Below are 16446 nucleotides of genomic sequence, written 5' to 3' on the forward strand. Positions count from 1 at the left end.
CGCTCAGACCCAATTATAATTTCAATATGACATAAAAAAATCGAAATCGTTGTAATATATTTAAATTATACAGCTAAATGTTTATGTTTTACAAGATAATTAATAATGATAACATATTTTTATTAGAAATCGTTCATATTATGAAGAATTTTAAATTTTGGGGGATGTTTACTTTATAAACATTTGACTGACAGAAAACAGAAAAAAATAGAAAGCTGTACACGATGTGAAGGGAAGCTTTATAGGCGTAAGCGCAGACCTGTCCAAAACGGACGAGTTTTCGATTTGTGCTTATTCTCTCGCTGAATATAAAACGAAATATAAAAATATACAAGATTATAAAAATTTATTGCTTGTAAGAAGAAATCTAAATATTATATATAAATAATTATACTTTATATACATGTGTAAAATATTCTATGTGTAAAATATTCTATCTTGCAATATTTAATAATTAAACGCGTGTGTAATATATACGTATATGTATACACGCATATATAAATGAAGAAAACAATAACTTACCATGCTCGCGAGTCATCGTTTTCCAAACATTACAAATAGGATTGCAATAACACCGTTTGCGCAATACACTGCGCGAGCAATAAAATTGCTTTCATATATCATGATTTGCGACTCTGAAGCGTTTATAGTGCTATACGACAACGTTATTGTTTTATGAATTGAGTACAATTTAATGTCATTTAGTACAGTGTATTAGAGTATCCGCTAAAGATTGTACTAATACTCGTGAGCGGGTCAAGCACAATAAACTGAACAGAAATGTCATTTATTATTTTTTTTCTATAACGCTTAATAAAGGAATTATTGAGTAAAATCTGAGCAATCAGCGCCGACTTTTAGTCGGACGCACGTTTGGTAGTGGTGCGGCGTCGTAACGGCGGCGGAGTACTCACGCTCTACACAGTTACCGATGTGCGCCCGGCTGAAGATTGGCAATGATCAGCCAGATTTTACTCAATAATAATTTCTTTATTAAGTGTTAGAGAAAAAAGTTCTATTCAGTTTACTACACTTTAATCCCTTACGAGTATTGGCACAATCTTACCGGACATTCTGTATACATGTATGGCCTGTTGGAGCTCTGCGTGAAATTATGTTTATATTACAATATATATTATAGTTACTGTTTTTATTATAGTTTTTATTATAGTATTTATAGTGTTTGTTAAAGGAATATGACATATTTACTCATTATGCCAAAATATATTAATAAGAAGAAAGTCACATCGATGAGACTTATTTCTTTATCAAAGAAAATACATCATATGCGACCTATATTGAGTAAAAACAATGTTTTCTTATATAAAGAGAGAATTATCGAAGATTTCAGAGGAAGATCTAGATCGAAATTCATAAAATTTGTGGGTATATCACACCAATTATGATGCAGGTGAGAATAAGAGAAATGTAGATAATGATGCATTGACATTATAATCGCTTTTTTTTACAGATATATTTTTTCAATTATTTATCGATGCTTGACACGGGAAATTGGATTAAAATAAGTCATTAATATTTTTGATCAATTAAATAAAAAAAATGGATGGATAAGTACTCAGGCGCTGGTATCGGTGCGCGAACTTATTATCGTTAAATTTAATTAACCAATGTGTAAATAAAAATGTATGTTATTTCGGTCCGTTTTTTTATCCATTTTCAACGTAGGTACAAGTATATAAAAATTAAATTAGAATTTTTAAACTTGACCTATATAACATTTGCAGTTACAGTCAAATCTCAAACTAAAATCAACAATCGGAAATGAACTTACTAAAATTCGCATGAAAATTGTACAATTAAATGGACCGCGTTCAATCGTCATCACCACACGTACATCATCGATGGTTTACAATATTAATTAATGTGGACACGGTTGGTATCATCATAAAAATAACAACTCATAAAAATGATCAAAAAACGAAGGTTAAAAAACAAAAACAATGAAAGAAACAGGCTAATGCGGCAAGTTTAACTAATCTGTAAATACAATTTAAACTTCGAAATTAAATCCAAATTTAAGGTTCTTAATTTTCGATCAATCGATCAATTTTCGAATTTCTGGTTAATTGAATTTAACAATAGTAAATTCGCGTTCTACTCAAAAAGTACTTTATGAAAAAATATTTTATTATAGTGTTTTGAAAAAGTTTTGATGCCAGCTATAAGAATATGAAAAATTGGTTCCATTTAAGAAAATTAAGTTGATCTTAAAATGATCTCTAAATTTGATTCTAAAGTCAAGGTCAAAGTCATCATCAGATGTCCCCTTCTGAACCCAACAACTTTTGTATAAAACATTTTTTCCATCTTGCTTACTTTACAAGGTTTATGCGTATATTGATTAAAATAACACCATGTACATACAGGGTATTCGAAAAAAATGGGACCCCTCCCTGATTTCTAGAAGTACGCACTTTCACGGAAAATGATCCGAACAAAAATTGTAGGGATCATGAAGGACTATCTTTTGGTGACCTTGAATTTGACTTTGAACTTGACTTTAAGTAAATTAAAGATCAACTTTAATTTTTGTAACGAATACTCCCTTTTTTTACTTCGGACTTAAAAAGAGCGGGAAATTTTACGTTCAGATACATATCAGTGGTCAAAGTGATCACTAGGTGTCATTTGGAGGTCAAATTATTGACAGATAATCACATAATATGCAACGGAAGGTGGTATCGAGTGAAATGACCAAATAAATCGTACCTAATCGACCTCAAGATTAAGTTCAAGGTCTAAAAGATAGTCCTTCATGATCCCTACAATTTTTGTTCGGATGATCGGATTCATAATCAAATTTATTTAGAAAAATGGAATAATAATTGATGGGGCATTTTGTAAATTATACAATGACGAATTGTATAATTTACAAACCTTATATAGTAATAGATGATACGACAATCACATATGATATCGGAAAATTTTTTATCGATATCAAGCTAAAATTAATTTATCAAAAGGCAAGTTTGAATTTGAATGTCCATCTAAGGATAAATCGTAGATCGATCCTATCTTTTATATTAATACAAAAGAAGAGAAAAATTGTTACGATGTAATCCTTGAAAAGAGATAAAAGTTAGATAAAAGTTTAGATAAAAGTTCAGCCGATCAAACAAAAAGTTGCTTATTAAATATTTTTTATAAAATCGAATTAAAAATAGAACCAGTTAACAAAGAATATTATACGGGTATACCTTAAGAATCATTCATATTTAGATACGTTCCGCGAAGATTCTCTATTATGGAAAAAAAAATTACATGAGATTATGGAGGGCGTATCCCATTTAGACACGTAACGATTGGACACGCACTATTGGATACATTGTACGATTAAACACTGCACAATTGAACATCGCACTTTTAGGGTGCGTATCAATTGTACGGTATCCAACCGTGCGGTGTTCAATCGTGCAATGTACGTATCCAATCGTGTAGTGCCCGATCGTGCTGTTTCCAATCGAGCAGTGTCCAATAAAATGTGTCCAATAATGCGTGTTCAATCGGGCGATATGCAATCGTTACGTATTCAAATGGAGGTCACCCGATTATGGATGATCTAAAGCAAAAAATCATTAAATCAAGCATTTCGCCATATGCTCTAGAGCTGTATTAGTAGCCAAGCATAATGGATAGAAGCGAATATGTATAGATTTAAGGTCCCTTAATTAAAAAATTTGTCCGTAGAAATATCCATTTTCGATTATCGAAGACCTACTAGATCAACTGCATAAAAAAGAAATATATACAAAACTGGATCTAAAGGACGGCTTTCACCAAACAAACATCCATCCCGATGATACAAAATACTTTGCGTTTGCGATCCTCCATGGACAGTATGAATACATTGAAATACCATTCTAATATTCAGAGGCACCCGCGGAGTTTTAGAAGCGAATCTTTTATATCTTTGAGTCCGTAGTAAATTACTCTTATATATGGATGACATATTAATAACAACAATCATTTAAACAGAAAATTTAAATATCATAGAAAAATTGCAAATGCTAAAGAAATATGATCTAGAACTAAACCTAGTCAAATGTTGTCAATTGTTTTCAAAAAGAGAAATAGAGTATCCCGAATATATAGTTTCGGCCAATGGTATTATTTTAAACAAACACCACATTCAAACAATATTAAATTACAGCTATCCCAAAGACATAAAGCAATTACAGAGTTTTCTGGGTTTAACCAGTTATTTCCGAAAATTCATACAAGACTATGCGATAAAAGCATGACCTTTGCAATTCTTTATGAAAAAAAAAATAAAATTAGCTTTAAGAAAAAATGCGTAAAATCTTTCGAACTATTAAAAAGCAGTTGGAACTTACCTCCTCACATGTGTTTATAATTTAGCAGCCGATACTGAGTTACATACAAATGCAAATGCTCAGAGGTTTGGCGCAATCTTCCTACTAGAATCAAAAATCCGTTATGGCGCCTATCTCAGGGAAAAATGGAAGATCAGATATAGGTATATTAGATGTCGAAGTCATCTAGTCTAGTACATCTGTTGGGTGTACAATTATATCCGCAATAACCGGTTATTAATTGAATGAATATTATTATTTTACGAACAAATCGCTAGTAATTGACTATCTTAGGTTTATAGTTCATTTGCTTATCGCTATGCAGCGCATTATTCACTTTATATACTCGAGATCAAGTTTTTGTCATGAAGTGTTTATAAAACCTGCAAAAAGCGTCAAAAGGATAGTCAACACAAAGCGCCAAATATTTAGAATAAAATTAATAATAACAAAAATAATTATAAACAATAGTAATAGGTAGTAATAATAAGAGTAAAATAAAAGAAAAAAGGGGAAATCGTACTGTGTTCAAGGACAAACAATATGTCAGGCTGGCTGAACTCAAATCCTGATTGAAGGAGCAAGGACCTTTGCAACTTCGTGGGCCGGATGGATCAATCACCTCAGATAAGATGATAGCGGTTGATTAAAGTGGCTGTCCCGGAGAGGATATCTGGATCGGAGAGATCGGTCCCCTCGGGAATGAGATCCGTTTGGGTTCGATGTCCAGTAGCAGCCACGAGGAAAGGGGCTACTACGGAGAAAGTGAAAGTGAGGTAGACCATGGTGAAAATTAAATTTTTCAAGGCCCGCTCCATTCAATGCTATCATTGTTCCGACTTCATCTGAGACATCAGTGCATGGCTATCGATAGATCTGCCCTCTGTTATTACAGGAAGACGGATCATTTCCGCTCGATGTTCGGCCAATTCTGGGTGTCTCGTTTGTTTGGATGTTGAGCAATCAAAATGGGAAGAAAGGTTGTTCCCCCATTCCTTCGCAGATAAAAAGAGGGAAAGCTAAAAAGAAAGCCGGAAATATATAGCCGCAAAAGGCGACTTCCTCTGGAAAGGCTAAACTCCGGCTAATCAAATGGGAAAGATAAGGGAGAGAAGGAGATGGAAGTGGCTTGAGTCTTTCCATTTCATCCCTCACGAGGGATAAAGATGCCCAAAAAAGATCTTCCTTCCTTGAGAAGGAAGATGCCCAAAAAAGGGGGCACAAGATGGGTGCAAAAACGTGCAATGGAGGACTGCGGCTCTGATAGTCGAAGATTAACCGCATCTCGGGTCGCGGTTGGATCCTCGGAAGTAAAGCCTCCATGGAGGGTTTTTTAATAAGTATTCCTCCTTTGTTTAGATCGGAGCGAGTCTCATAACCCCGTCCACTTAGGATGCATAACGGGGTATGCGTAAACTCATTTCTTCCCCCAGTTCTGACAAAATAAAAAGAGCAAGAGCCTATCATCTAGAGACCGTATGATTGAGGCTTATAGCGATAAATTGCCAATAATTTCAATTCCCTAAAGAGGGGGAAACAAAGAATAAACGAGTAAAAAGGAAGAAAACGCATAATAAATGAATGCAAAGAAGGCGAGCGTAAAATAATAGTGAAATAAAAGCGAAATAATAGTGAAATATCGAAGTGAGATATCGAAGATTAGATTAATCGTCGAGAGTGCCATTAGTCCCTTTAGAGAAAAAGTATTAGTTGTGATAGTTAGAGGCAAGACTTTGTGGAAAATTGGAAATCTATAATTAGTTCCGAACTCGATATCGGAGCACAGGCCACGTGGCAAGTTACATGAACCATTTGCACCTTAATATAATAAGTAATTATCATTTATCATTCTTTTTATTTTCGTCCTCAATAAATTCGCGTGACTAAAATTTGCATACTTTACAATGCGAAGCGAAATCCACAATTCTTGTGCAAGTGGGAAAGTGTATACATGGTAATTCATATCAAAATCTATGCAATCTTATGTTGCAACCATCGATCAGTCACTTCAATTGTTAGTAACTTTATAATAAACAACAAACGACAGCTAAAATTGTTTGCAAGTTGCTCAGAATCATGTTCTTGACAACATATAACAAAATCATTGAAATCAGTGAAGTCAACGTTAATGTCAAGGTTTATAATTTTATTTAGAATAAATGCACATTATTTACATATTTGTATATTTAAGTTATGTTTGTGCGGAGGATAGACTCCGTCCAATCATCAACAAAGTAATAAAGTTTGTTTATGTTGTATTTCTGTAAAGCAGATGTGGAAAAAGTGTTTGTTTACATTTACAGGGGCGGAGCTCTTTCTATTTTTAATTTAAAATTAGAATTTGATTTGGATTAGATTATATTTTTCCGAAGTAAAGCCGTAGAGCGAGCGAAACCCACGCATGTGTCCACGCATATTCTTTATAAAGAAGCAAGGTCCGCTCCACAATTATATGATTAAGAAAGGATATGTGTACATGTAGTAGGTTCCGTCTCTCTTACGAAAAGGTTCCACTTCCGGAAGATATATCCTAACCTAAACTAAATTTTAGTTTTTAATCAGAAATAAAAAGGGCTCTGCCCCTGTAACTGTAAACAAACCCTTTTTTTACGTCTGTTCTGCACAAATACAACGTAAACAAATTTAATTTTTCCTTATTTTATAATAGAAAAAACAATAAAACTATGAAACTTTAATTTGTTATATCTCCTAAATCAATTCCGTCTTCACAAATTTCTTGCAGGGAATTACTCAAAAGAACCTCCCTTACAACATATTTAAGTAGCGATAAAATTGGAGATGTATTACTTTTTATGCAATTTTATCAAAATTAAAATTTGGTTTGAGTTAGATCAGGATTTTCGGGATTGGGATACAGGGGAAGAGGCAGAGCTTCTCCCTCGTTCACAGGTGTATCACATCTACACACATCTACACATATCAGCAGATACTTCCTTTAGCATTGACAAACTAGTATATTTCTCAAATTTTTCTGATTAATTATTTAGGAAAGCCAGCTCCGATGATCTTCACATATGTTGTCAAGGATATAATTCTGAATAACTTTTCCGGTAATTATTTACAATAATAGATACCTCGCCGATAACCTTGATCTTGACATATGTTATCAAGTACATGATCCTGAATAACTTTTTTTATAACTTAATTGGCGGTCTCTTATCCTTTCTGAGATATTTCAAGTTAAAGGGTTCATAACTTTCCACATAAAGCGAAGTTCAACACATATGCGTTCTAGTTTCTTAATAATGGAGCCCTGCAGGGGAGACAGGACATACTGCCTCCACGCATATACTTTTTAATGCGAAGTGAGATTTCACATGGGTTTATAACTTTCTACTTTATACATATTTACCAAAAAATGATAATTGTTTACATTAACTTACATCTCTCGGAATTTTATTTTTATATCTATTACAGAGGGCACATTCCTAAGTAACACGCATTTTGAATTTTGTAGCACCCTTTTTTGGTTTTAAAAATATGCAATTTTGTAGTATCATAATTTTCGCATTTATTTCTATGATATTTTCACTATATCTTATTTGCGTGTTTATGTTTCTTTGTTTACATTTGCGTCACTATTAGTATATTTTCGTTAAAAATTTCTTTTGTTTACATTTAGAGTTGTGTTTATGTTACTGCTTCAGAATCGTTTACTTTACTTGTTACTGCATGCAAAGCGAGGTTCAACGTAAACCTATGTTTATTGAGAGTGAAGCCCCTCCCCCCCTCCCTCCACCCGCAGGGAGGTGCGGAACATACAGTCTCCACGCATATACTTTTTATGTGAATTAAGGTTCCACATCGGTTTACACTTTACGCATTAAAATGTTTATGCGTGGAGATAGTATGTTCCGCCTCTCCTGCGGAGAGGCTCCAATATCAGAAAACTAGACACATAAGTTTGCGTTAAACTTCACTTCGCATGGAAAGTGCAAAAATCCAAGAAACTTCGTCCCCGAAAATGTAAACAAACACTTTTTCCACGTCTGCTTTACACAAATACAATATAAACAAACTTATTTTTCCTTATTTTATAACAGAAAAAGCATTAAAATTGTGAAACTTTAAAATTGCGTATTTCTGGAACCAGAAAAGAGCGCCACAAAATTCAAAGTGCGTGTTATTTAGGAATGTGCCCTCTATAATATATGTAAAAATGAAAACGATTCGTGAGATGTAAGTTAATGTAAATATTTACACAAAAAATTATATAGACAGCTTATCAATATAAAGATTTGAATTAAATCTCGATTTGCATGAAAAATTGTAAATCCATGTAGAATCTCATTTTGCATTAAAAAATATATGCGTGGAGATAGTATGTTCCGCCTCCTTCTCTACGGAAGGGTCCACTATAAAAAATTAGACACATAGGTGTGCGTTAAACTTTGCTTCGTGTAGAAAGTGGAAAAACTCAAAAAGTTTTGTCCCTGAAAATGAAAACAGACACTTTTGCCACGTCTGCTCTACACAAATCCAACGTAAATGAACTTTATTTTTCCTTATTTTATAACAGAAAATACACTAAAACTGTGAAACTTTAAAATCGCATATCTCTGGAACCAGAAGAAAGCGCCACAAAATTCAAAGTGTGTGTTACTTAGGAATGTATCCTCTACAATATATGTAAAAATGAAAACAATCCGAAATGTAAGTTAATCCAAACATTTACCCATTTTTATTTCAAATCAAACTTTAACATTAATAAATATCTTAAAAAGACCTATATATAAGAGACTACCGATTAAGTTATAAGAAAGTTATTCCGAATCATGTACTTGACATGTCAAAGTCAAGATCATCGATGAGATGTTCGTTAATAACTTTTCCTTATAACTTATTTGGCGGTCATTCTTTATTAAAAAGTTATAAACAAAAATGTATAATTAATACTATGTAATTATAGAATACTGTATACATATACAGTATTACTATCTTTGTTTAACTTGGTTTATTTACCTTTCTTATACTGAAATCGTCTATCGAAAAAAATAAAACATTTCTATATTGTTGATATGTTTCACAATTTTGTAAATACTGGAGAAAATATTAGTCAGTACAACATAGATCGTTCAGAAATCGTTCGGAAGTCAATAATTAATTCGAATAAAAAAAAGTAGAATAGAAAATGAAATTCTATGAAATTCTTGCTTTAACAACAAATTATAAAGAATTATTAAAGTATCTGTGTGCAAAAAACGTTATTCGCAAGATAATAAAATGTCCACGTCATTAAAATATTGTGGAATTAAAAAATGAAGAGCTTTTCTTTCATTATAAGAAATATGTAACGGGCCGCTTCACGAGCGGTTTCGAATACGCGTGCGGACAGCGCAATCGGGATCAAGGTTCGTGAAGGGGTTGAAACGCAACAGACGTGAGTTGTGGTGTACGTCGTTTATTCGCCACTCAAGGCAATGGTCAACTTTTACAATGAACTGAGCGATTACAATAAATCGCGTTACTATAATAATAATACGATCGTAAGGTTGTGACGCGGGTCTAAACGATGTTTTTGCGCGTCTAGTTAAAGGGCCCGGCTCGTGGCGCGGGGCGCGCGCGATGAGACGGGCTTGTGTTGTCGGCTTCGCGGTTGTTGGCGCGAGGTGCGCGCGGTAATAAGGCGGGCGCGTGTTGTCGTTCTCGCGTTTGTAGATGCGAGGTGCGCGCGGTGAGACGGGCACGTGTTGCCACCGCGTGTCAGTGTTTCGATATCTCGCAATTTACTGTCGCGCGAGGTACGTAAATTACGACGCGTATGGTGTGCGGTCGGGTGGTCGCGCGGACTGCAGGGTGCCAGGCCTGCAGTCGTTTTATGCGTCGGTGTCGTTGATGCGGCGCGGTTACCCAGACAAGGATCGCGGGATGCGTCGGTGCGCGGAGTTCGGATGGTCGGGTGATCGGACCATAGAGGCTCGAGAATCCTCGAGGAAAGCGGCGAACTCGTCCACTCTCTGTCCTGTACGGATGTGTGTTGCGACGGGATTCGTCTCGAGAACAGATAGCCGAGAATACTCGGCGGAGGCTGCGAACGCGTCAACCTCCGGTTTACTGTCTGTTTGACGTAAGGATCGGTTTTCCTGGAATTTGTCTCGGAGCGTACTGCTCGAGCGGATTCAGGAGCTGGTCTGGTACTGTCTGGAGTTCGGTAGGGCTTTTTATACTCTACCGAAGCGAGCGTGACACCCGCGCCGTTCGCATCCCCCTCGGGGTGGGGGAGACGAGGCGGGCCTCCGGCAGCGCGCGTTCGGCGATCGGCATTCGCCGGAAACGTTCGGTGCCGTTCGGCGCTCGCTTTGTTTATGACAAACACTAACACGGCGGTGTTTGTCATAAACATTGTTTTCGCATGTTTAAAAATGGGCGCTAAGCGCCTCTGCCCTTGCCCGGCTGGTGTTCGCCGGGCAGCAGACTTCCGACGGGTGACGTGTCGGGAACGATGGGGGGATGCATCGTTACAAATATTATTATAAAAAACTGGAAAAACATTAACATAAACGATTTACTTGCAACTTCAAAATTAGTGCTTTACATGAAACTTGGTTTTCATATCGACTTTTAAATATCAATGTAGTCTGTTGTTTAATATGCTATGTAATGATGTTAAATTCTCCTTGACAAATATTTTTACAAGTACTTAATATTTCATCATGCAAAGCAATCGACTGGGTGAATTTTTGACGAGAGATAATTATAGGGGGAGGGAGAAGGCGAAATCCATTGTGCCTATACATGTACTTTTCAAGATAAACAAGGTTTACTTTAAATAAATGTGAAAATGAAATATAGAATATAAAAATTCTCTTTCTTTCCTCCGCCCACGTATTTCATTTACTAGATACAAATTAATTTTTACCTCGTATCAGTCTATTACACAATAAAAATAAAATTGATAAAAATAAAGTTATTGTTGAAATAGATGAAGTCAAATTTAGACGTCGAAAATATAATAGTGGACGATTTATTATAGGACAATGGCTCTTTGCGGATATAGAGTGGCACACAAAAAAGAATGTTTGTTATTCCGGTTCTATTTCATAAAGCAGAAGTGTTACTTCCATTTATTAGAAAACATATTGCTCCTGGATCAATAATCTATAATGATTGTTGGAATGAACTTATGGAGAAATTGATGAAAAAATTTATCAACATAATACATTGAATCATTCAAATAATTTTATTGATCCAGATACAGGATATCAAATGCAAAATATAGAAAAATTATGAAAGGATATTTGTGGGATTATTCCTAGATATGCCTTAAAGATAGGTCATAAAGAAGATCATTTTAATCATTATTTAATTGAATTTGTTTTCAAAAAGACATTTGATGGTGATAATCGATTAGATGCTTTCTTTAAAATAGTTGCTACTATCTATCCTATAAAAATGTAAATGTATTATAAATTAAATATAATAAATAAAAATGTTATTTTGTAATTATTATTTTTTTTGTAACAATATATAAAAAATGTTTTATTTATGAAACTTTTTTCTTAACAACTTTATGATGCGAAGCGAAATTCACCTCACAATATATGGATGGGAAAGTATATGCGTTAGAGCATAGGGTTCCGCCTTTTCTACAGGGAGGCTCCATAAAAGACACATAGGTTTGAGTTTCGCTTTATGTGTGAATTTATAAACTCATGTAAAATCTTGTTTCGCGGGAAGTGGAATCCCCTGTGCTAACGCATATACTTTACAACGCAAAGCGAAGTCTACTTCACAATTGTTGTGAGGATGAAAAAGTGTATGCGTGGACTCAGTGAGTTTCACTCCCATCCACTCTACGGAGGGACTCCACGGAAGATATAATCTAATCCAAACCAAATTTTAGTTTTAAATCAAATAGGAAGAGCTTTGTCTCCGTAAATAAACAAACTTTCCACATCTGATCTACGAAAATACAATGTAAACTTTATTTTTCTTTATTTTGATAGAAAAAGCATTAAAATTGTGAAACTTTAATTTGTTATATCTTCTAAACTAATGCCGACCGCCACTTAATTTTTGCGGGGAATTACGCAGAATGACTTAATAATATATGTGAGAATTATTGAAATCGGAGCTGGCTCCCTCATACTAAATAATTATCTTTTTCCGTTAATAACTTTTTTATGAAGAATGACCGCTAAAATCTTTTGAATGTTACAAGATCATGACCTTTGGAATCGCCGGGGGTGGACGTGTGAGGATTCGATCACCCCCATTGCACAGCGGCTTTAGTAGGGGCAGGTGCCCGTGGCTGCACTTCGCCGCCTTGTAGAAGGGCGAGGAGCGAAAAACAAGATCCTCTCCTCTTTCCCCAGAGAAAGAGATCTCCTCTTCACGCACACATTGCGCGTGAAGCGGGGACAGAGCATGAGAGAGGGTGGTTTTATGCTTAGTTGGATCCCGCAGCTCTCCCTACAATCGTGCGTAGGGGAGACCGTTGGGTTTTAGAGGGTATGCGGGAGAGGTAATACAATGCCGCTCCGGTGAGTCCCACATAACCCTCCGCCTCCCCCAGGCGGAGGGTATGCGTAAAGCATTTCCCGTATAAAAAAAAGAGATCATGACCTTGACAACATATGTCGTTTTGAGATGCTCCTCTAAAAGTAAATAATTATCATACATTTATTTGTTAACTATTAAAAAAAGAAATTTGAAATATATATAACTTTACTTCTCCAATAAAAAAACAAAATGGATTCATTACTCCTAATTCTGATTTCCTAATATAAATAATAAATTACTTAATTAATTTTATTTTTTTGTTTTAAAATAAAACACTTTCAAATATTTATTCCTAATATTTAATATTTATTCCAATTTTTAATATTTTCTATATTGTACATTGAGTTCTACATATTGCGGTTAGTTTTCTTTATGCATTAAGTTATTAATTTTATGTATTATTAATGTTATATATTTAAAAATAGTTTTGCAAACGTGTTCTTAATATATTGAAAAATTTTGCAAAAAAAGAATATTTTTTAATTTTATATGCTACTTTTGTTGCTTTAAAATTATTTTATTTTAGAAAAAATGTAAAATTGCAAATTTTTTTAAACAATAGTTGCAACTACACACAAAATGCTTTTTCATATATTCTTAATTTTAAGCTGCTTTTTTAATTTTTCAAAGAATTATTTATGTTACATATACATGTGTGTCTTTAAAAAAATATATTTTATAAATAATATTGTTATTTTATAAAAACATCAGTAACACAACAGATAATATGATAAAACGTATAAAAAGTTATATTTTTGAGTGTTTTATATTTTATAATTTTTAATTAACAAAAAAATTAACTACAAAAATGTTATTTAGAAATCTTTTATTTATAAATAAAATATTACTATAGTACTATCAATAAAGATCACAATATCATTGAAAGCTATATATTAAGCTTATTATTGTTTTTTCATTGCCATGGAATATTTCTTCTTCTAAAACAAAAGTACCGAGTGAAAGTTTTGTCTAATAGCAGCAGTTATACCAACGTTAGCACCAATTCTAAAAGATTAATGAAACTATTTTCATTCTAAAGGATTAATGAAACTATTTTCTCTTACTATATTTCGCTAATTTCCTGGTATTATCACATCATTAGCATCTTCTTGATCAATCATTCTTTTATGTAAATTATTTGTTATGTTGATAGTTATAATGTAATTAACAAGTGTAATGTATAAGCAAGTTATTGCTTGGACAATTTTTTCTACAGTACTCAATTTCTGAGCTAATGATTTTTGTAAAATCGTAAAGCAAGAATTCCAAAAGTATTTTCAATGACCTAACATCTTCTTTATAACCGATAATTAATTATTCTTTGATCATTATTTTGTAAATTTTTTTTTGTAAATGGACACATCAAATATACTTTGAGTGAAAAACTTTCATCATAAACAACACAAAATGGTAGTAAACAATACGTGTTAGCCAAAAAATGAGCTCTCAATATAGATATTGTGTTATTTTTAAATGCTTCTTTCATTGCGGTATTTGACTAAATTCCAATATCATTCAGGAAACCTGGAATATAAAAAAATATCTATACATTTTTGACAAATCTTGTTTTGAAAACCTTGTAATTATATACCGTAGTCTCTCAATGTCAATCTAAGTAAAATGATAATGAACATCTTAGCCGTTAATATAAGATTAAAATAACTTTTATAATTGTGAAAAGTACTGTCTGAATTACGTAAAGCTTGAATTCGATAGTGTTTTCCATCAACATCTCCGCTGCATACATACACACACACAATTTAGAAAATATTATAAAACTTCTCTGCGATTCTTATCCATTCATTTTTTTTGTGGACACTGAAGATATATGGTTGCCATATTTTTCATATAGCATTACATACTTCAGGAATAATATTGTATATGATTGATTTATTTATTCAAAAAAACGAAGATGTAGCAGTCACGCCATTACCATGAATTAGAAAACTGAAAATAATTTGAAAATTATAATAACATTTTATATAATTTACAGAATATAAATAAGCCATTATTAAATATAATAGTAAGATAGAGAACAATTATTAAACTAACCTTAATGTCACAGAGCAACCCATATCTTTGTTGATAATGATTTTCTCCAACTTCTTTCCTTAACATTTTAGAAGATATAATATAAATAATCAATCACTGTTGCATTGACATCCTCGTCAAGTTATAAAATTCTTCACATTATAATGATTCACCTTTCCCGATGCTCCGGATCGACTCGTCGGTGTCAGAGTTCGGGCGAAGGAGGGAGATTCAAACTCGCTTTTTTTCTTAATAATTTTACTTTATTCAAACTTTATTCAAAATTAATGAAAACATACATGTGTAATCAAGTGGTCAATCAGCTTGAAGTATTATATCGGTGGGAATGAAAACGGAAGCGATATTTATACGGCAGAGTAAATTGAAACACAAACGAAAGGTCTTAGCGTCTACTGATCACCCACACGGAACATATCATCTAATGGACATCCATATAATCTTTTTAGCTTTATCTCCGATATCTATTTCCACAATGGATATTGTATAGATTTCTAATAGAAATCCATATTATCTTCATGGTAGATATCGTCTATAAATCTATCATGAATATGCATTAGACATTTTTATGGATGTGTAATCCATAAAAATGTTTAATCAACATCCATGTGTAATAGATTTATACACGTATGTTTCTAACAAAATAAAATTTAATTTTTATTTAAACATTATTTAAAATTCTCAGTTAATGTTTTGAGAAAATATTTAAAATTTGTTAATATTATATATTCTTTTTTTAATTTATAGACAATTGAAATTTATATTAATAATTTTTATTAAACTTAAAATGTGATCAACAAGATTTTAATACGAAAGGTAAAAAATGTTCTTTAATCAAAATTTTTTACACAATTTATAATGTACAGTGTGTTCCCGGGTTAAATGGCCAAACTTGAAATATGAATTTAGGACCTTAAAACAAGAAAAAATTTTCTTCTGGAAGTATGCTCGCAAACTTTGTTCAAGAGATATTGAAGTTTAAAACTATAGGAACAAATAATTTTGAAATGTTTCTTTTTATTTTTTGTTTTGAAGATCGAAGGTCATTGACAGACCTGTGTTTGTACTGTAAACAAACCTCCGTCCATTCATACCTATTAATGATCTTCAATTACTAAAACGAAGGATAGTGCAAGCGTGCGAAAAAATTACAGATGTACAATGTCAATCAGCCCCATTCATTCTGTCATTGAAGTGCAATGCTTGTCTCCGAGCTAGAGGTTATCATTTTGAATTAAAAAACTATTTAATTATTAAATTTTAAACAAAATTATTTAATTATTAAATTTTGATTACTGTACATCAATAAACAGAATAAACCTAGATTATAGAAATTATTTGTTTATCCTACTATATATAGTAGAATATACTTACTATACTTACCTAACTTCAAAAGTCAATATCTCTTGAGCAGCGTTTGCGAGCATACTTGCAGAGAAAAATTTTTCTTTTTTAAGGTCCTAAATTTATATTTCAAGTTTGGTCATTTAACATGCAAATATCCTGTATAATATTATTATTTTATTATTAAACAAAGAAA

The 16446-nt window shown here is 33.0% G+C and overlaps 1 protein-coding gene and 1 long non-coding RNA gene across 4 annotated transcripts in view; both read right to left on the reverse strand.

Annotated features, from left to right (window-relative positions):
• The window catches only part of LOC126852992 (proteoglycan Cow), a 335529-nt gene that overhangs the window by 205563 nt on the left and 113520 nt on the right, over positions 1–16446 (reverse strand). The gene's annotated exons all lie outside the window — the stretch shown is intronic.
• LOC126853019 (uncharacterized) lies at positions 13891–15100 on the reverse strand. The gene is made up of 3 exons (XR_007687895.1): positions 14910–15100; positions 14554–14804; positions 13891–14381 (listed from the first exon to the last, which is right to left on the reverse strand). It is a non-coding gene; the product is annotated as an uncharacterized LOC126853019 (long non-coding RNA).

The sequence above is a fragment of the Cataglyphis hispanica genome, chromosome 11 (assembly GCF_021464435.1).
Source record: "Cataglyphis hispanica isolate Lineage 1 chromosome 11, ULB_Chis1_1.0, whole genome shotgun sequence".
NCBI lineage: Eukaryota > Metazoa > Arthropoda > Insecta > Hymenoptera > Formicidae > Cataglyphis > Cataglyphis hispanica.